The sequence below is a fragment of the Sebastes fasciatus genome, chromosome 15 (assembly GCF_043250625.1).
Source record: "Sebastes fasciatus isolate fSebFas1 chromosome 15, fSebFas1.pri, whole genome shotgun sequence".
NCBI classification, from domain to species: Eukaryota; Metazoa; Chordata; class Actinopteri; order Perciformes; family Sebastidae; genus Sebastes; species Sebastes fasciatus.
In genome coordinates this window covers 12860697-12882846 of record NC_133809.1, presented here as the reverse complement: position 1 = coordinate 12882846, position 22150 = coordinate 12860697, and positions in this window count along the sequence as shown.

The window sequence follows — 22150 nt, the reverse complement described above, 5'->3', positions numbered from 1 at the left end:
AATGGGGTCGTGTTTACCGTGTTCATGAGAAGAGTCCATATGAACGCCTCCCTCTTGTGGTATTCACGACCTCGTAAGTGGAAAGTTTCTGAAAGCTCCGAGTTCACGAGTTGTGATGTGTTTGTCAACGTTGTCAGAAATAGTGGAGGCCATGGAAGTTCATTTTTCGGTGCATAATAAGTTAATATATTGTAAATTTAGTCGTATATTGTTTTTCTTCATAATTATATAATATGTCTGAGGAAAATGTTGATACTCCCAACATCTTTTCCTCTGTCATTAGCTTGCTAAATTGTTAGCCTGGTTTCTAGATGCGGACAGTAACGTTAATATTGCCGTTGCTTAGCAGCGGTGTTCTCACGACTTAACCACTTGAATGCCAAGCATATTGTGTACACAACTTTCCATGTTGTAAACAAGATTTCACGAGTTTCATTTGAAGGCACCATATATTACGTATCGAATGAAGTTTTTGTTTTCAGTAGAGCTGGTCGTCCTTTAACCGCAAGGTTGTCGGTTCGAGCGTGACCTTGAGCTAGACACTGAACCACAAGTTGCTCCCTGGGCGCTTCACAGCAGCCCACTGCTCCTAAATGCGTAGGATGGGTTAAATGCAGAGGTTAAATTTCATGTATGTACCTGTATGTATATGACAAATGTAATAAAGTTTGAAAAGAGCGGTGAGTAACAAAATAAAACATGAAACACAAAACATTAATGAATGGCATGAAACAAAGGAAAAACATAACCTAGGAGCAGGGCAGATTATGACAAGTATCACTTTTTTTCTGTTTAACAGTTTGAAAGAGTGGCATATAACTTCCATCAAACTGCATTTAAATAGTAAATGCTATTTAATTTAAATCTAGATCTTTGGACAGGGAATTATACAAAACAAATGACCCGTTCATAACACTTCAATGCTCCAGAAACCCAGACAAATCAATGCACATTTTCTGTACGTTATTCCTATACATATATCAAATCATGCTTCTCCACTGTGTCTTACTTTATCAAGATAGATCACAAGCCTTCTATGAGGCCTGTGTGTTATTAAATGACAGTAAATGGAGGCTGGGACTAAAATCCTTTTCCCATCTGTCTGTTACCACACTAGAGGGACCCAGAGTGACATACTTTGGTGGAAGGCTCCTTCTGCACATGCTTCTGCATTTAATTAGCAGTGAAAATAAATCAGTATTCTGCTACGTTTCATGTTTAACCTTGAACATTTGAATGCATTAGGATTGAATAGAAAACCGACAGTATTGTAATTTTATTAATTTATTTATTGCCTGTAGCTACTCATACACACGCAGCAAGCAAACTGCTTGCTGAGGATGAACTAAGAGCTCTGTAAAACAAGGTCAATTAGCGCTGAATGAATAAAGACCAAGCTCCACAGCTGTCACACACCCAGCGAGTGTGTGTGTGATTGAGTGTGAGAGAGAAAGAGAGAGCAGGTGTACTTGTATGTGTTTCCTGTCTGTATTTGAGTTGAAGGTTAATTGGGGGCGGTTGTCAGTCACAGGAGGAGACATGTTGAACAGAGCTCTGCAAGCTGACATCTGACATGGTCTGTCTGTCAGCTTACTTTACGCCCCGCCGTCGACGCCGACACTCTCCATTGTGTTTCAATTAAGTGACATGGAAGGGAGGCATCCATGTGTCACTCCATTGTCTTATTTGGGGATTTGCGCTGAGAGCATGTGTTTAATTTCACATGATTACACGTGATTTTGGCCTCACGTATTGGCCAGTGAATGTTGATTTAAGACTGTTTTAATTTATTACAAGATACTTGTTTCAAACAGTCAAAGAGATTCTGATGATAAAAGCTCAGAGGAGGAAGACAACCAGCTGCACTAGAGACTAAACTAAAAACAGTTGCATCCATTGAGTGATACAAATAAAATCTCTTATGACACTCTAAGTGTGCGATACATACATTAACAAGCCTTCAACATTTCAAGCAGCATAGATATTTTAGGTTTCGCCACTAGTCATCACACCCATCCGGAGTGATGCATGAGTTGTGAGTTGTCACAACAGCAGGACGCCCCAAAGGGAGGCTGGTTTGACAGCCCCAATGAATGGATGTGCTCCTGATGACAGCACGTCTCTGCAATGGGAGATGAAACAAACAACAGATTTTGCTTGGGTGTGTGATCGTGTGGCCAGAGCACTGAGCGTGGTCCACATATTAATGTGTTTTTGTACCTCTGATGTAGCCTCAAGCTATGGAAGCCCAAACCAGTAAAAAAAAGTTAGTCATGCTGAAAATAACAATGTGCATAGTATGAAATCAATTTGACTTTTTTTTTATTATGACAAAGAGAGTGGGGGTGACATATAATATGCACATAATCCATTTGTAGTGCAAAAGTTTCAATCTACTGATATTGCAGCCCGTTCACACAAAAAGGCGTATGAATGGCACGATAATGCGCAAGGCATTTAGAGTGTAATAAGAACGCCTTTACTGTTTTAGGCGTGTCTTTTTTACACCATGACGTAGAATAATATGGTATGAAACGTACCAGGCTTTCAATTAACTACAATGAAAACCCATTCACAGCAACAGTAAATGCTCAGAGAAAGTGCTCCGAGAGTTTAGTGACGTAGTTTAAAAGAGCGAAAGAGATAAACAGGGTGGAAGAGGGGAGGTGGATGGGTCCAACAAGCACGCAGCTTTCATCCAAGAGACCGCTGTTTGTGTCCCGTGCGTTATGTTTCACTTTCACTTTACAATCAGCTGTTTGTTCGTGTCCTGTTTTCACAACGTCAAGTCACATTTTTGCTGTACAAACGTAGTAATTTTACGCTCAACCATGTTGTTTTTCCCTAAACCTACTAAGTGGCTTTGTTGCCTAATCCCAAGCAAGAGTTTTTTTTTTTATTCACAACATTAAACGTGTTTACTGCGACCAAAAAGTGACGCCGAGGGGTCTGCCAAAGTGTCAGTATGTGACCAGTTGGGATGAGAAGATGTTGGAACCACTGTTATAGCCAATTTACAACAAATCACGTACAAACATTTTGCAAACCATGCTGCTGTGTTTTAGACATTTGAATACGTTTAATTTCTTTACTGTTCTATTCATTTTTTGTATTGTATGATTGGCAGATTCTTTAAACTGTGTCATGCTAAATCAAAATTTTGACATTTATATCTCAGTAATTAAAAATGTTGACACATTATGAGCATTTTAATATTTTTAATGATTGTCTTGCCATCATTTTTTTTCTTTTCCTGGCATAAATCAGCTTCCGTAACAGCCTCAACTACATCCGTTCATTTTATTTTCCAGCAGACAAATATGAACCCCGGCAAGTCATTGATGAGCCTGATTTTAAACATGAGGTTCCAGCTGACTGAAGGAAACTGACAACGTGTCAGTCGTGCTTGCTCTGTCCTGTCAGCATCACTATCAAACAAAATTAACCCTTACAGGAGTCCCTCGGAAATACAGCCTGCGACATTCGATATCGCACAGCAAGCTGCTTGGTTGTTGGAAAATATCACCCGAGGGCCTCAGAAATATGAGTGTGCATGTGTGTGTGGGTGCATGTGCAACTTGACAGTCCCGTTTCTGTCATTAATGTCACATCAGTGCACACAGTGTGCCTCTGCGTTCTCCGAGCTGGAATACATTAACACCTCGGTTTATCAAGTCGTCCTGCATCTTCAGGCGGTGGAGTGGGGGTGGGATGGCACTGTACAACATTTGTTCCTGTTTTTGTGATGGTTTATGATGGAACGTAGCTTCAGCCTGGTGTCTAAATAATGTAAACCCACAAAAAATTTTCTACACTGTCAGGGTTTATGCATGTGAATTCTATTAAACAGTAGATTATCAAGAGCCATAATACACATTTCCGTATACATTAGTGTCTTTGTATCACTGAAATCGTACAGTTTATCACCGCTTCGAGTCATTTCCAGTAAATAAAAGCTTTCACATTTGCTGTTCATAACACTCTTGTTGCGATGAAAAAAAAAAATCCTCAGATAGTGACACATTTTCTCATCTCGGGTTGCAACAGACAGGAAGTGATTTGTTTGTAATGGATAGAAGAACTTGATAGTCTGCACACACAGGGAAAGACATTATTGCTGTGCAGCAGAAAAAGCAAGGAGCACAAAATAGAACGCAAGATCTGAGAAAAGATATGTCAATAGTGATGTCCACACAGTGCAAAAACATCAAGTGAAAACGTCTCACCGAAATATAAAACCCATATTGCTGTTCGAACAGAACACATTTTTCTTGTCTTCATTTCTGAGTCGTATATTTTCTTGTCCGTCTGGAACAGCTGCCCTCGCTGCTTCAGAGGCAGCCCTGGCGTACCAGTGCCCTTTCTTTGTTTGACAGCGCTGAAAAGGCTGCTGTCTGCCCCCATAACATCAACCTTTGTGGCCAGTGTGTTGAACAGTGGGAGCACGAGTAGTCCCTCCAACCACAGAGGAGCCGCAATCATCCAGCAGGGTGTGTGCAAAGTGGAGCTGAAGAGCGGATTTGAACTCCTACTGTGTTGTTGTTGTGCTGGATGGTCTTTTGTGATTACAACAAATAAATAAAGTTTGTGATAACAAAAAGTAGCTTTAGTAAGAAAGCTGAAATAGAGTGCTGCAGGAATAAAACCCGGAAATTAGTTGGCATTTTAACACTTCTGGTTCAAAGTCAATGTTTTTTTTTAATGGGTTTTTAGTTAGATGTCTGAAATAAGGTCTGTGGTTAACACAAGCGTAAGAGATTTTAATATTTTGTTCTACGATATAAAATACGTCAGTAAATATCCCACTCCTGAATTTTGAGGTCTTTATTTATCTTAAAAAAAGGCAGTGGTTAAAAACGGCATCACGCAGACTCGTCCGCCTTTACAGCCTCGTTGTGTTTACTATCATAAAACTGGTGTTCATTTGTGAAGATTATCTTGCTGAACAAAACATGTAAATATCATAAACGTGTGTTTGCCACAGAGTTTATTTTCTGCAATAATCCAAAACCCAATGGAAAAATCCCACCAGCTTTTTGTCGAGGGAACCAGGGCGATGCTAACTTCCTGTTGGCTTATAAAAATACGTCATCCCTGGAGCATGCTTTATTCCCCACATGCATTACACTCACTGTTCACCAAAAATAATGAAGCCAATATATCTTCTTGTTACACATTTTTGTTCACATCAGTAAGTAAGAAGCTGTAGTTGAAAAGGAGGAGACTTGTTGAAAATAATTGCTAAGCCCAGAGACAGTTGACACATTGATTGTGCAAAAACAGACCACAGTTTAGCCTGATTTTCATACGACCCACATGTATTGCATTTGAAAGGTTGATACTCTCCTTGGTACACTGCTAAGCTTAATTTGTAGTCTTCAAAATTCACTGGGTGAGTTCCTGAGGGTGCAGGATTAATTTCAGTTTTCTGCTCCAGAGGAGGGAAGAAACACCTCCTTCTCTTCAGAGGATCCCCGGCTCTGATAATTGCCACGAGCACAAACCGTTTAAATAAAACATAGACTGGGGTGATGCCAGACGACTGGGGGGCAAAAGTCTGCAGAGGACTAAGGGATCAATTAGGGATCACTGTTTGTCTCCAATAGTGTAAAGGTCTGAGACAACACAAGAGGAATATTAGATTTTTCAACCTCTTCAAAGGGGCAAGATGGAAACTGCTGTGTCAGAGTAGCTCTGTCTACCGTCATGTTTGACAGTCTTTGTGAAGCAAAACACACAAGAGGAGCTGCTGTCTATAGCAGAGTGCTCCAGGGATGACCTATTTTTGCAGCCCAACCAGGAAGTTAGCATTGCTTTGGGCTCCCTCGACAAAAAGCCAATGGGATTTTTCAATTTTTCCATGATACTTACACGTTTTGTTCAGCAAGACAATCTTCAGAAATGAACACCATATGATTTGTAAAGTGTGAAGGCAATCGCAAGAAGTAAAGAGTTAACATTAGTCTATAAACGAACTACATACGCATGAGCGCGAGTATACTATACACAACGATAAATTTTTTTGATCCCGTTTGAATTGCAGCATGAATCAAACATATGTTTGTCAATTTAAAAGATAATTTTGCAAGTCTCTTTATGCTGCTGATGTTTAGGCCTAAAGTTCCATCTATTTCATGAGACAGGTGCGTAGGAGATGGACAAGTAGATCAAGCGTTGCAAACAAACCACACTGTCTAACTTGCAAAAATACATTTATGTGTGACGTTTCTGTGCTAGACCATCAGGCTAAATCTAGCATACTAATATTTGCTAATAAGCGTTAAACACACTGTTTTTTGTGCAGGTATTAGGTCATAAACCAAAGTGTTGGCCGAATTGAAATATAGACCTGATGATGCTAGACTAAAAGTTAAGGAATCATCAAACTTAAAACAATTAATCCTAAAGGGGTTGTACACACATGAATATGTGTGTAACATTTCCAACTATTGGAAATGCTTCCAATAGATGTTATCGCCGGACAATATATCTTAGATTTTGGATATTGTAATATGGCATATGTGTTCTTTTTCCCTGGTTTTAAAGGCAGCATTACAGTAAAGTGATGTTCTGAACTTACCAGATTGTTCTAGCTGTTCTATTATATGCCTTTACTTAATCATTACATTCACACTACTAATGATTATTTAACAAAACTCTCATTGTGTAAAAATTTTGTGAAAGCACCAATTGTCAACATTACAATATTGTCGCAATATTGATATCAAGGCATTTGGTAAAAAAAAATGTGATATTTGATTTTCTACATATCGCCAAGCCCTAATAATTGTTTTAAAACTGCAAATGTCAACCTCATGGTGGCGCTAGAGGAACAATTAAAGGTCCCCCCAAAGCAATTAGGATTCATCTTGTAGTTACCATGAAGGTCTGTACAAAATTTCATGACAATCCATCTAATAGTTGTTGAGATATTTCAGTCGCGAAGTGGAGGAGAGACAGAACAACATTGCCATAAAGCCATGCTGCTAGCAAGGCCAAAGAGTGAAAGAAAAAAACACTTAGAAAATAAATAAATAAATCAAACTATGTAAATAGTTCTTATTCATTTCAAAGAAAAAATACTTGCAGTGTGAATTCCTTTTTTACCTAAAGACCACAGTTCTCACAGAGTACATATCTTTCACCTTTAGAAATGAATGCTTTCCCTCTTTGTGTCTGAACACTATCTCTCTTTCTCTGCCTGTCCTTCGTTCTCTGCACATTCTCCAGCCAGCCATCATGTCATGGAGAAAGCTTGAGTGTTAATTGGAAGCTCTCCCACGGGAACTCGTAGGCGTCTTCCTTGTCCTCTGTGTTTATCGGCTAATGTGATTGCCACGGCTCTTCTCGGATTCATAGCTGCTCCTGAATAATGAACATGCTTAGTATTCCTTTCAGACTCTTGTGACCTGTTGTGCGTGAATGATACTTTAGCATTCAAAAGATTAAACCCCAGCTGACACAACTGGATTTATTGTACTACAACAGACACAGCGGCATGTTGTTTCTCTGATGGTTGCTCTGTTGCAGGGTTAAATGAGACCAGCTTTGATGTATGCCCGCTTCTCACACTTGTAGTGTATTAATGATTTCCAAAAAATCCTTTGGGATAACCTTGTTTATTAAATAGTGAGCTAAAGGAATAATTACGTACATAAATAACGTTGTCACCGTGACGTCATCCATTTGGTTTATGGACTGCAATTTTTAAGTCTTGAGTTCAGCATTTCAACCAGAAGTGACACGAGAGGGTGCAGCTAAGTACAACCGAACACGGAATAAGACATTTTTAGGCGACCAAAAAGGTTATAAATAACTTTAATGAACTGAAAAGACACTGTGAAAGGGTTAAAGGTTGTAAGACGAACACACGGTCAACTCCCAGACCGGACAACGCCGTGGTAGCGACCTGTCAATCACAAGGTAGCCACGCCATGGTCTATTTGACTCTGAATGTGACCATAATTTACTGAAGCCAAGTTTACTAAAGCACAACACGTCTTTCAAAGTCGTCAGATCGCAGTACTGTTCACACTACACAACTTGCTGTCTTTGTGGTTTTCACACTACATGACTGACCGGCGACAGAGGGTCACACACTACAAGATCTTTCACCAGGAGGAATCCCCGATGAGGTCAACAAACTATGTTTTGTCTCGAAACAAATGCGAGAAATACACGGTAAATGATACCATACGCAAGACACATTGCTGATGTTGTTGTTGGCACGTGTTCACAAAATAGCCTCTTTCCACCGGTTTCCACACGTCTTTTTTACTATTTATTCCTCTAGGTGCAACAGCAACTTTGTTCCGTGTTTCAAATGCAGTATAAGTTCCTATTATCACAGGCGACCGCTCCTCACCCAGGTTTCCCCTCAAACCCGTGTCTCGCGCTCTCATTGGCTGTAGCTCGTGGCCGGAGTCCCCGACAGGTCCAGATATTTAGCACGCTAGATATCAGAAATATGTCTGCGAGGCAGAAAGAGAGAGAGCTTCTTGGCTCGTGTCTTTGAACAGTTCACACATAGTTCACACAGAGCCAACGCCGATTTACCTCTGATCTAAGGCTTGTGTCGGGAGCTCCAAAAACTGTCAGGGAGCGAAAAATCAAGGCTAAAATCGTGTAGTGTGAACTAGGCTTAAATGAACATCATGCTGTATTGGAGAAGACTTGAAACTAGCGATTGAGACCATAAACTCATGTTTACAATGTTTACTGAGGTAATAAATCAAGTGAGAAGTAGGCTAATTTTCTCATAGACTTCTATACAATCAGACTTCTTTTTGCAACCAGAGGAGTCGCCCCCTGCTGGCTGTTAGAAAGAATGCAAGTTTTATTCTCTTCCTCATTGGCTTCACTTTTCAGACCCCGAAGGTGCCCACTGATCTAAGCATATATTTTCCAAAATGTTGAACTATTCCTTTAAATGTGCTCCTTCAGTAATGGCTGATCCTGATTATATTATTTTACTTGCAAGCTGACAAGATTAATAATTGAGACTGAACTCACTGCAAGACGACGGCACACATCGTTGGTGCTTTGACCTGAACCTCATCGATCAAGCTCCTCTGCTTGCGGTGTGATTTGCATTAGAGTAAGTGTAGCAGTTGAAAAATTTGACTAATTCACTCTACAAAGATTTTACTTAATTAATAATATACCCTGCTTCTATCATGCTGCCTGCAGGCTCATATTTCTGAAGCTGAAAAGTGAAATCTTTGCACGCATGAATTACACCAAATAGCTGAAGCCAGATAATGTGCGCTCATGAAATTGCTTTTGTCTAATTTGATTTTGTGGAAGATAGTGTCACAAGAAGTTAATCCTTCTCATAAGCTTCTTCCATTTGTTTTGATATTATGTTTGATGGAGATTAAACACAGCCTGAGTGATATAGTGTTTCAACAATTAATCTAATTGTTATTCCTCAGCCTGTTGTTTATTCAAACAACATGAATCAAACAGACTGTTTTTTTAATATGCACTCCACACCACTTCTATTGATTTTTCACTTTACAAGCATGATGTAAGTATTTATAAACTGAATACTATATAGATTTTTACCCGCGCTAGAATTACAGCTATGTAATTGAAGGTGGTTATAAAATTTGTCAGTATTATAATGGCTTTAAATGGTTGCAATTACATTAGATTACCTGTAACAGTGTAATAAAGATGAATACCATTATAATTAAAATGTAAGTTGCTGCAGCTGTAATTTACACGAAGACTCACTCAACAGCCGTTTGATTACTATGATAAACTCAGCCTTCAACAATCAGACAGGATGTGAAAACAGGGTTGCTCACCACGGGACGCCGTTCACAGCCTGATTAAAATGGGAAGCAGCAGTGTCAGATATGGAGCCTATTGTGAAAAACGTTTCCTGCTTTTTGTTAATCACTGATTATCCTTCCAAAAAAGTAGCGTAATAACAGCTTGATTTAAAAAAACAAACATGAAATGGGTCCAGTGAAGACCATCAGCTTTGTATCTATTTTCTTCTTGGCGAGATAGTTCCCTTTCATGCAGTCTCTATTGTATTCTATTTATTTATATCTGCTTTGTTGTGGTGGTATTTTTATAGCATTTTCTTGGTCGTTTTCCATTATTAAACATTAAAGTGTGCAAAGTCAGGAAATGTTATTTATCATATTTTGTTGTGATGCATATGTTTTGTTGGTATGTGTGTGTCGACAATGAGCAATTTAAACATTAACTTAATTTTATTATGTGTCATTGTCTTAAAGGTCCCATATTGTGTTCATTTTCAGGCTCATACTTGTATTTTGTGTTTCTACTAGAACATGTTTACATGCTGTAATGTTCAAAAAATCTTTTATTTTCCTCATACTGTCAGCCTGAATATGCCTGTATTTACCCTCTGTCTGAAAACGCTCCGTTTTAGCGCATTTTGACGGAACTGCAACAGAATTGCGTTGCTAGGCAACAGCTTGGGTCCATGTGTACTTCCTGTCAGCTGATGACATTCACGTACACTGCAACCAGGGATAAACTGGGACACATTTAGAATGTTTACGTTTAAAAAATGGGTCAAGGGTCTAAATATTGTATATTCGTGACATCACAAATGGGCAGAAATCCTGACAGCTTGTTTCAAATGCAGAGTTTCTGAATTCGGGCTGTGTGTATTTCCCTGTGGATTGAGTGTTTCGATACTTTCACAGTATTTATAAAGGACTTAAGCCTGCTTTATAATAAAAAAAACATGAAAATCTCACTTTTTTACAATATGGGAACTTTAAATAGTCAATGTCTTTTCACCATTTTATAGACCAAAGAACTTATCGATTCATCAAGAAAACATTCAAAAGATTGATCAACGATGAAAATAATCGTTAGTTGCAGCCCTATAGCATGATCCCTCAGGATAAACCTCTCAATCTGAGTCTGTCATGACTTGTAGAATAAAAAAAAATCATGTTCTTTGTATTCTGGTGTGGATTGAACAGCCTTGTGTGGCTTGTTTTTTCTTTCTGATAATTGCATTTTTGCATTTTAGGAGGCTATCAGGCATTTCTTGTTTGCTTTCAGCTTCAAGGTAAAACATACTTACAAAACAAAAGAGAGACAAACAGAACAAAACGGTGATGCTTTCAAACTCTGCCTTTCATTCAACCACTACATCCAACCTCCTGCCACTCCGCTTCCAACTCCCCTGTATTTATCTCTTTTCAACACCACTGAGGCTACTTTCTCAGGACTGAAGATAGGTGTCCTCTTTTTGGGGGTCATGTTGTTGGCATCTCTGCTGATTTTTATTTTGGGGAGGAATAAAATTAATTTTTGATAGAAATAGAAACAATAGAAGCAGAAGAAGCATGCAAAGTCACATAAACACACATAAAATACAAGGATGGGAAGCTTTTGTAGATAACGTTATTATGCCTCTGACATTTCATGATACATACTTGTGTTGATGTTAGCTTTCTAGAGCAGAACCAGATGGCTGTTCGGACAGTAATGACACCTCAAAGACAAGATGAAAAACAAAATCGCTGCTAATACATTTACTTCTCCTAATGATTATAGCCCAAACCTGTGGGCTTTAATAATGTAATATTAGGCTGTCTGTCTCAAGCTCCCAGAGCTCATACATCAAAGAAATCATTTAGACACCTTCTCTGACGCCACAGACCTCCTAGCAAAATCTCTCTCACACACACACACTTGGCAAAGCAAACTGTGAAAGCTTCACATTCAGTGAATCTGAATTTGGGGAATCATTAGAAAAGATAAAATGCTGATTTCGTTGTAGGAACAGGTGTGGTAGCGTGACACGCCATTAATCAATCAAAACTTAACAATGAACTCCTGACTCTGGTGGTCATGACCTTTGACCTCATCCACAAACATATATTTGAGAGAGACTGATGAGGGTTGAACCTGCGTGAACCCAAAACTGGGTTAAACCACTGAACCGAAACTGATATAACACGTCTCCTAGCATTACTCATATTGTGAAAAGAGGCTGAAGCAACCTGCAGACACAAACAGGACTACAGTGACCAGGGTTATTATAGTAAACTAAGACTGAAACGAAAACGAAAATAAACAGTGAAAAATATTGTTAGTAAACTGAAACTAAAAAAGGAACAAATTAAAACTAAACTGAAACTAAACTGGTTAGTAAACTAATACAAAATAAAATAAACGATAAATGCAAATTCACTTCAGTTTTTTTTCACTATATAATGTATCACTACAGAAAAAAGGAGAAAGCATGAATGTCCTTCAACTCTCGTGACGTTGAACCAAAAGTAGCCAAAACCTGATTTAGCTTATTCCTCACAGAGCTCCATTGTCATCCAAAACCACAACAATGAACCACACTGCAGCACTGTGGGACATGTTCCTTCATTTACGATGAACATGGGTACTGTAGTATGTACTGTGTAGTTTAGTGTCAGCGAATGTGTGTGATATTGTGAGCGAACAAGTGAGCTAGTGGAGCAGAAGAGAGTTAGTTTAGCTTTGAGAATATAAAGTGAAGTTGCAGTTTATGTAGAAATAAATGCTGCCTCTCCTCAAAAGCAAAAGAGGTTTCCCGTGTCTTGTTTCCCCGGCGGCTGAGTGAAGTAACGGCGGTTAACTATACGGAGCGAGTAACGTTATTGACTCCGGCCCAAGCAGGAAAAGTTAACACAGTGGTTTGTCCGTTCTGGGCTACGGGCTATGTAGATATAAACGGCTCATTCTAAGGTAACGAAAACACAATGATTCATATTTTCAGGTGATTATACACTAAAGAAAACATACTTATTAATATTATACTCCATTCCTCCTAATAGATCCCCTTAAATGCTACACACCATTCCTTTAAACCATTTGTGTCTGAAGTTTTGTCCGCCTGGTGAATCTAAGTCCAATATTCACCTCCGTTTAGCTCTGTTTTGGTCTTCATGAGAAAAATATCTGTCTCTTTAGCTGCTAAATGCTCCGCTTTGAGCCATTGTCAGTTTGAAAATAAAGATTATAGCAGCTTTAGAAATGAAAGTAGAGGCAAATAACAATAGAAAAACTGACTGTGACTGTCCAGCTTACTTTGAAAGGAAGTCCTTGGTAAAGGATGGCAGTCTGGAAAACATCCAAGGCACTTCTATTGTGAATCTAAAATCCTTTATTAAGACGTGGATAACACCAACGCGTTTTCGTGCCTCGGATGTTTTCCAGACTGTCATCTTATACCAAGGACTTCCTTTCAATGCAAGCTGGACAGACGCAGTTTTTTATTGTTATTTGACTATTTGCCCCCTCCTTGAAGAGCACCTGTTTTTTAACTTCAACATTACCAATACAGAGTTTCCTGACCCAGTGCAGCACTCACAATTTTTTCATTATCTGTAAAAGAATAGGCAGGTCAGGAACAAGCAAGGCTTGGGGATGAGAGCCACAGACGAGCTGGAAAGCATTGTTGGCTTTTTTTTTCATGAGCTTTGTTGACAATAACAAATGTATAGTATCACCTGCATTATCTTTTAGAAGTTCACACAGAGATATTGGGATACATTTCTATGCGTGCAAGTTTTTAACGCAGCGAGTCACCATGACCTTGAGTAGCGACCCTTTGATGAAACCGCACAGACTGACACAATGGCAAGCATAATAATTTGATCTGTCACTCTCATGTATCCCTGAGTAAAGTACTGGCAACTGGCATTAATAGGCACAAAAAAAAGCAATTTAGCCTGAAGGATCACAACATGCCTGACGTGGTGATGGACCCACCCAAATAACAACAGAACCTGAACGCAACACATTCATCGTCCACTGCTTTTCAAATACACTATCATCAAACCAACTGTGGATTACTTTTTTTGTGCCGTCTCAGAGTCTCTGCATAGTTAGACTCACAAATGTACACACACACACACACACACTGGTGTAAGCCAGGCGACCTTGTGCAGCAGTGTCGCCATGGTGATGCACCTGAACTGCTCACAAAGACACGGTACAGCTTTTATAATCCTTTCAGCTTGTAAATCAGAAATAAGATTGATAATTGTTCTTGCCGAGACATGGAAGAATCTTTTTTTGCGGGGCTTCGCAGTTATCACTTGAGGGTTGGATGAGAAATAAATACAAATATCGATGCGAGCAACAAACAAATCGGTGACAAGAAAAATTGAAATTTTAAAGCAGCCTGTAAAAATATTTATTCCATTTGGAGAAAGTCACCGCAGACAAATTACATCTTAGTACTGGAGGGGAATAGTGAAAAGGTCTTCTAAGAGTTTCTTTACTTTATATTCCATACTGTTCTGCAATACAGTGCTGCCTGAGTGAGTAATATCCGCAGCCGATTCGAAGTTTAACCACATACGTGTACGCCTGAAGTCAATTAGGCCACAAGCTGTGAAGTGATAAGAAGTGGGGGGGTTATAGGTACAAAGCGAAGGAATCGGCTCTGCTCGCCAAGTTCGTCGTGATGGCTGATGGCGGGCTGCCAGCAGGGTTGTTTATGCTCTGTAGCCATCAATCTATTTTCCAGCCCAGATGGCTGTGATTGCTGTAGGAGGGGGAGATACGAGCTCTATACCTGACAAGGTTTATAATCAAATGTGCCATTACTTTTCAAAATCAGCTTCTTTACAAACACTGATGTACACAAATATCATATTTTCGTCATTATCAGCTAATGCCCAACTGTTGATCATGCAACACACACGGATGTGTGAAAATACAGAATCAGATTTATGTGCCATCATCAAATGATCATCAAATGATGATGATGGATGTATTTTTCTTTCTTGGGTTTAAATGGAGCAGCTCTTTCCTCTGGAAATCAAGAACGTTTAAAATCAATGCAATTAACTAAAGTAAAATTACAATCTCACAAATTTGTCTCTATGTTTCCTCTATAATTACTACCACATTACATTTTACTGCTTTCAAGAAATGATTAGGAAATAAAGAACCCGTAAAATTACAATTTACACTTATAAGTAAACTCACTTTATGCATTTACAGAAGTTAATTCTGGTTTAAAGACTACAAAGCTCTCATAATTTGCAAACTGCTTACATCACCAGTAAGATTTCCTGTAGTGGTGGTTGTTCTGTGATGGTGTACCAGATTTTCCTGTCCTGGTTTGGATGTATTTGACTTGCACAAGACTTCAGTATATGGGGTCACAGCAGTTGAATGTCATTGGGAGTTGAAATGTCATCTGCCACTAATGTTCATCTTTGATTTTTGCTTTTGGAAGAAGCTCAGTTTTGAGTGTAATAACCAGTAAACTTTGTTTGAGTTCAGACCAGATGGAGGTCTGATCTCTCAGAGTCCGATGAGTCAGAGTGCATTCTCTAGGTATAGTGTATGTTTGAGCTGGTACCAAATCCAGGAGACTGGTACTATCCTACCACAAAGCAGAGAGTTCATCCGGCTGTTTCAGTGGCAACGTAGATCCGGGGTTTCTGGAAATCAAGCTGGGAGGCTCGCCATCTACCGGAGTCATCGGACCTTCTTCACTGGATCTCCTCGCTCAATAACAGACCTTCAGACATTTACAAACAGGCTTATAGTGTCTGTTCTGCTTTGAATCATGTGTCATAAATCTCTCTCTTATGATGTACAACATCATACTTGATCAGGTGACCCCTCAGACAAAGCTTGGAAAAAGGCGCCCCCTCACCTCCCGTAGTTTACTTGCTTAGTTTCGCTTAATTCATCATGATTGCTATTTGATCCTATAGACACTCAACAATTGAGCCAAGATAGCTTAATATTGCTGTTTGACATAACGTCAGACTACACCAAATACATAAAAAAGGTCAGTCCTAAGGTATTTATTAGTTTCTGACTGTGGGAAAAGTGGGGAAAACCTCAAAAACTGTTGAATTTCTGAAGTGAATCTGTTTAACCAAAACCCACACATTTAGAGTATTCTATGTGATCTTCTTTGTGACAACTTATGTAATAATGTTTCACTTCCATTCACTGATCCTTCCCTCCACTGCCTCACACTTTTAAAACTGTTGCGCTGACTGAATGCAAATACCTAACACATTAAAAATGAATGTGTTACTCTCTAGTTCAAATTCTCAAATGATATTAGAATTATTTCGTTCTAACAAAATATGTTTAGCATATATTAACACAACTATTTTCGGCTTCAGGCATCTTCAATGAATTCATTTGTCTAAAACGATACAAGTCTCGGTACACGCTTCACAGAAAACTTCCTGGATTACTCGACACACGTTCCGAAGCCTCGGTACAGCACGTAGCATCACTACATAAAAGACCGCTCAGTCACATTGGTGGCACGGTGGGATCTTTCCTGGACTGAGCGCCCATCGTGGAAAACTTAAAAGCTGGCCACTGCTAGTTCGTGCAGGGAGCACGTGTGGGGCTGTCTGCAGACCGCGCTGGACGAGCAGGCCTTGTCGGAGAATCTTCGCTGTGCCAGGACGCAGGGGCAGCCGAGGGCTCCAGTCTTAAAGGAGGACATGGGAGAAGAAGAAGTAGCCGAGGGCTAGGGTGCCGACAGGAGGCAGCATGGAGTCCGACGACGAGGAGAAGGATGAAGACGAGCCTTAACATGGGCGCGACGGCAATGGCGTTGCCGTGGAAGAGGACGGAGACGAGATGGTTCCCAGGCTCAAGGGTGATGTCGATGACATGGAGATGATAGGCACGGAGGATGGTGAAGCCGCGGACCAAGCCGCTGAGGGGGATGCAGACAACGACAATGCTGACCAGAAGAATATGAAAGGGGTTAAGAGACGGCAGTGAGCCACAAACAGACTGTTGTTTCAAAGACTTTGTTGCTTATGGTTAACTGATTTATTTCAAAGTTGTGATGCTTACATGTTCTGTAATTTTCTATAAGTTTCTACAATTTTTCATGCTACTTTAATGGGGGGAGGTGGAATGAGTGACGATATGGTGGGGCATGTTTCTTCTTGCAGTAACGCCTGGTTTCAATATAGTGTGGTGGGCTCGGTGTGGAAGCAAAACCCTCGACCTGCGGGCTCTGGATGCGACCCTGGTCTTGCAGGGTTCTGGATGGACACAACCCTTGAACACATGGTGCTATTATATGTAAGGGAAACATGAATGTGTATAGGGAACATGAATGCAACCGTATGTATGTCTGAGAGCTACGTGTGTCAGCTTTCTCTGGTGTACGAAAATAGTGTGACATACTGGTTGGGGGATGTGACAAGAAGGTAACGTGGTTTGTCTAAGTGCTACGTGTATCAGCTATTTCTGGCGTGCGAAAATTGAGTGACATACTTTGTGAGACTGTGCAGTTATGTAAGGGGTACATGGAAATTATTCACTCTATGTAATGTAATGTCACCTTTATTATGGAGTGGACTGTTAGTGAAACACCTCAAGCAGCTGGACTTCCTTCCTGTTAGCGAATACAAGGGAGTACTGAGCTTTTATTGTGAAGGGAAAGAGGAAGTGTAATGTGTATAATGTGATGCTACTGTGACTGGCACCAAGGAGTCTGGAGATGGGAACAAGTAAAGACGCTAACATGTTCAAGCCTCTGTCTCATCGTGTCCTTATTCCACATAATAAATAAACATAGGCGCACATAAAAGACCGCTCGGTTACACTAGCTAGCTAGCAAAACAGAACTGAGAAGCTAACGTTATAGCTTACCGAGGCGGTCTCGTAGCTTCTGCAGGGAAACTGTTTCACTGTCACCTGATAACTGCTCGGCTTCAAGAAGTGTTTTTGACTTGGTTCCTATTGTTTCTCAACTTTTGTGAAGCTCGGAGTTTGTTAGTTAGAGCAATTACTTTTAGCCCAATGACTAAAAGGGCATAGGCGTTTGAATCGTCGTACATCAACGTCGCCGCCATATTGGAGAAGGCAAGACCGGGCTGTAAACAAACATAAGTGAAAGGGGGAGCTACCGTTTTTCTGGATAAAAAGCACTATAACGTCTACATTTCTCAACCGATTTTAATGAGTTGTTTTGCCATTCAGGCGTTTATGACATACGTTGAGTACTATAAGTTAGATACCCCCCCAAAAAAACAAATCAATTACTTGCTGTTACTGTTAGTAACTGCAAAGCAACTTCCGGTTAGTTTCGGTAAGGGATGGTAATGGGTGAAACTAAAGATTTGACTAAGTTATCACAACTGTAGTGTCAGGTAACAGAAATAAAAGCATTAAGTTCAAATTTAAGTTGATAGTTCAATTGTTTATAACTTTATTCTTTTCTACTTTAACTAGTTTTGTTCAGCTGGGTTACATGTGATATATTGCCATCATGACCATGGGACTTTATTCAACCATCCTATTGCCCAGAAGACTGTGCTTGAATAAAATATTATTGGATCAAAGGGTTTTCTCATAATTGAGTGCGCAGTAAATCTAAATTTATCTATTTGCCATACACGCTTTTAAGCATGAAAGTGGGGAGGCGTTAATAGAAAGTTGAAGGGAAAATGACAAATATTAAAAGGAGAGAAGAAAAACCTTTATCAGCATCAGATGGAGCCTTTTTTTTCCCTTTCATGAGTCAATGTTGGTTTTGTTCTCTTAATGCTGATGAGTTCACACACAACCCACATCTGACCAACAGTCAGCACAGTAATGCTTCATGTGAATGCAAAACACTTGTCAACATCCATCAACTAAGTCAAGCTGCTCTTTACTGCTTACCACAAATGCATTTAGACTGATGGACAATGTGTACTAGACTAGAAATATTTTCATTTTCCTGCAACATGCAAGCAAATGCATGCTTGCACCAGAACAGAGGCATATTTTCCACCCTTTTTGTGACAAAGCTTTACGTTGCAGGTCACTGCAGTAAAAGCAGTGAGTGAACTTATGTTGTAACTGTACTGACCAAGCTCAGACCAATTTTAAGCTCTTTGTTCTTAAACGTCAGCTCATTTGTGGTGGAGTCTCTTTATCTTGTGATGAAGCTAAAAGCTGATACACAAAGTAACTCTATGATGAAAGAACTCCCTCTGGGATGTGAGAGGACTCTGAAATTTGCCGGATGCATTTGCCGGTAATGGGTGAATAAATACAATGGGAGGAGTAGAATGAGAATGGATATGTGCTGTGGTGGGAATGCAATGTTTTCAAGGATGTTCTCATGGACTTGCTAGGTAGGAATGAAGTTTATAAGCAAGTCTGTAACACATAACTTTTCCATTTCCTCATTCATTGGCCTATTTGTTGAATAAAGGAAGCCACCGTGTCCATGCTCCCGTTCACATTATTGTATCTCTCCATTTTAAAAGGTGCAACATCAGCAATATAGACTTTAAAACCAGCTATATATCATTTAAACATATTTAATGTAGTAAGGATTTAAAGCAGCTATAATCAATATTTTATATTAACATTGGATCATGTGACATTCCCCTCAGCCCTAAAGTGTGTTTTAACACCTTCCAGCTCTTTTGGTTTTGGCAACGTTACTGTTTTGGTTCACTCTCATTGCTCTCATAGCATCATTTTTGGATGCAGCAGGCAGTTGTTTTCAGGGGAAAATTTCTAAAAAACCTGCCCAGTAACAAATGCAGACAAAATTAGAGTCAAGTTGGTGAACATAGTGGAGTATTTAGTAGCTAAAGAGACACATATTTCCCTCAGGAGGTGGTGGAGACCAAATCAGAGCTAAAAGGAGAGTAAATATTGGACTTAAATTCATCAAGTGGCCAGAAATATGACTCCAAATTAAAGCTAATGTTGCTCCTTATCTGTTGGATGTCAAAATAGGCAATCAAACAAGCCATATCAACTCAAAACTTAGTAAAAAATATCAATGGTGTGTTCACGGCTTGTTTCCGAAGCCCCCAAATGGCCAAATTGCAGGTTTAAATACTTAAATACTTAAGTACTGTAAGCACTGAATGTTAGCTAAGACGTGTATAAAATGAACGAGGAGGTGAACAGCTAAAAACAATGTCAATTTCACAACTATTCTCCCTTCTGACAGATAAGGGCATGTGATTACAGGTGACTGTTCTGGTCTCATGGCAGTCAGGTCCATTCAGGGTTCTCGTCAGGCTCTGCACCAGCTGGGTGTAGGTCAAATGGATTATTCTCTGGCTCTGAATCATGCCATGGCACTTGCAAGGCGATGCCAGCTCATGCTCTCGCTGTTCTGGGTTGCGATTTCCTCTGAGGCCGCAGGGTTACTTCTACTGTAGGTAACGAATCACTGTTCCTCCTGAAAGCCATGTAAAATAACACAGAGAGAAACAGATCATCTGAGCTGTGATTTGAAGCTCTGCTGCCTGAGCTATTCATCTGTGCCTGTAGCGTACATTTGCATAGTGTTCGCACAAGTGAACACTCACTGAACCACCTGCTAAATCTTTGTGATTACCACTGTGTTCTACTGAGATAGCCTAAAAAAGGTCTTTATATGACTAAATGGTGCATGAAGGGGATTCTGCCCACTGACCATTACGCTGTTAGTCTTTCTATTCTGCAGAAAGAAAATCCACCAATTCTGCAATGGAAATACATGCATTTCAGCTGATCAACATGCTTATATTGTTCATCGGAAATAAAAGAAATGCATTGAATTACATTGATAATTTATATTTATTTAGTCTGTCGAAAAATAGTCTTTAGTCTAGTAATAGTCTTTTTATACTGGCATTTTTTTGTGTTTTAAAAGAGACGGGTTGAGAGAAATTCAGTCACAGAAGGTATTAAGTCACAACTTTTTCCTCCTCTCTGCTGTGCTGTTATTCGCTGCGAGGAAGCTCTGTCCTGAAAATCAGATACAGGCAAGAAACATGATGGGGAACTTCCGCACTTTACTTTCTCCCTGTGTATTTCTCTGATGTCGTTTCCTGGGAGGGGGAGCCGTTTGTTCCATTAAAAGTCTTTGGAAAAATGCATCAACAAACACCTTTGATTTGCCTAATGAAGCCAGGTTGTTTGACGAAGTGATTCAAATGAGGATGCAGACAGCTGATGGCTGATGATATAGGAGATGATGCACATGACTCTTCTGTGAAAGAGATGGAGAAACATGCAAAATGATATTGAATAAACATTATATTTGGGTCTTTTTTCTCTTTGCTGAAATGATTTGAATCGAGATTGGCTACAGTATGAAGTGTCTCCAGCTGGGGGGGAACAGAATATAGAAGTGGCAGATTAGGAAACTGTCAGTGTTCATCCACAACCTCCTCCCCTTCTCTATTTATGCATCTTTTCCTCCTCGTCCGCCCTCCCTCTCTCCCCACTCTCTCCCATCTTCCAACCCCTTGACACAAACACATCAGAGACAGCCTGCTTTAGAGTCTCGTCTGGTAACATGCTGTTTGTAAAATGCTTCTTGCTCTCTGGTTTCACGAAATAAGTAACTCATGTGCAAGACCTTAAAGAAAAATGTATGTTCTTGCATGTAAGTGTATTGCTTAAACGTGTCTTTTGGAAGATTGGCGCCTGCGTGGACTGAAAGTAACGGTTTCATAATGTAGACAGCCGCTCAAATAACAACTGACTGTAAATGGAGAAGGATCAATACTAACTGAGATGCATTATGGTGCTTTTTCTCGAGGAACCCTGCTAAAAATCAATCACTGTAAATCACTTGCAATATTCCCCACCAAAGACAGATGGACGTGAAACAATAGCAGCAGCAGCCTCCCATAACTGCACGGCCCACATGGCGGAAGAGGATTTAGAAAAATTGAGACAGCTTTGTCTTCGAAATCTCTCCCTCGCTCACTGACGGAGAGAATGACACTGAAATATTGACGATAATTATTATGATGGATGTGGATACCCGCCTCCCTGCTTTGAGAGATGAAGGTTGTTACTTTCAAGCCAAACCCACATTAAAAAAACTTTATCCTGCTCAAGAGGAAAACAACAATGAGAAATGAAGCAGTAGTCGCCCTGCAAATATCTGAATTAAATTCATTGACAAGATGCTTCACTTACACTTTCTGTCTGTCTGTAAACTATCTTCATATTGGATATACTGCTCTGCCACAAGTGATCAATAGCTGCTTGAATCTGCTTCAAACGGCGCATAACAAGTGTTCAGTAATTAGTTGGATGACTCCTCAGCCTCTTCTGTTCTGCCAAAACTGGAAGCACTGGCATCGTGTGCACAGTCTTTCATTGTTTTCCTATGATGTTGCATCGCCAAATGTCATGTATTTTCCAC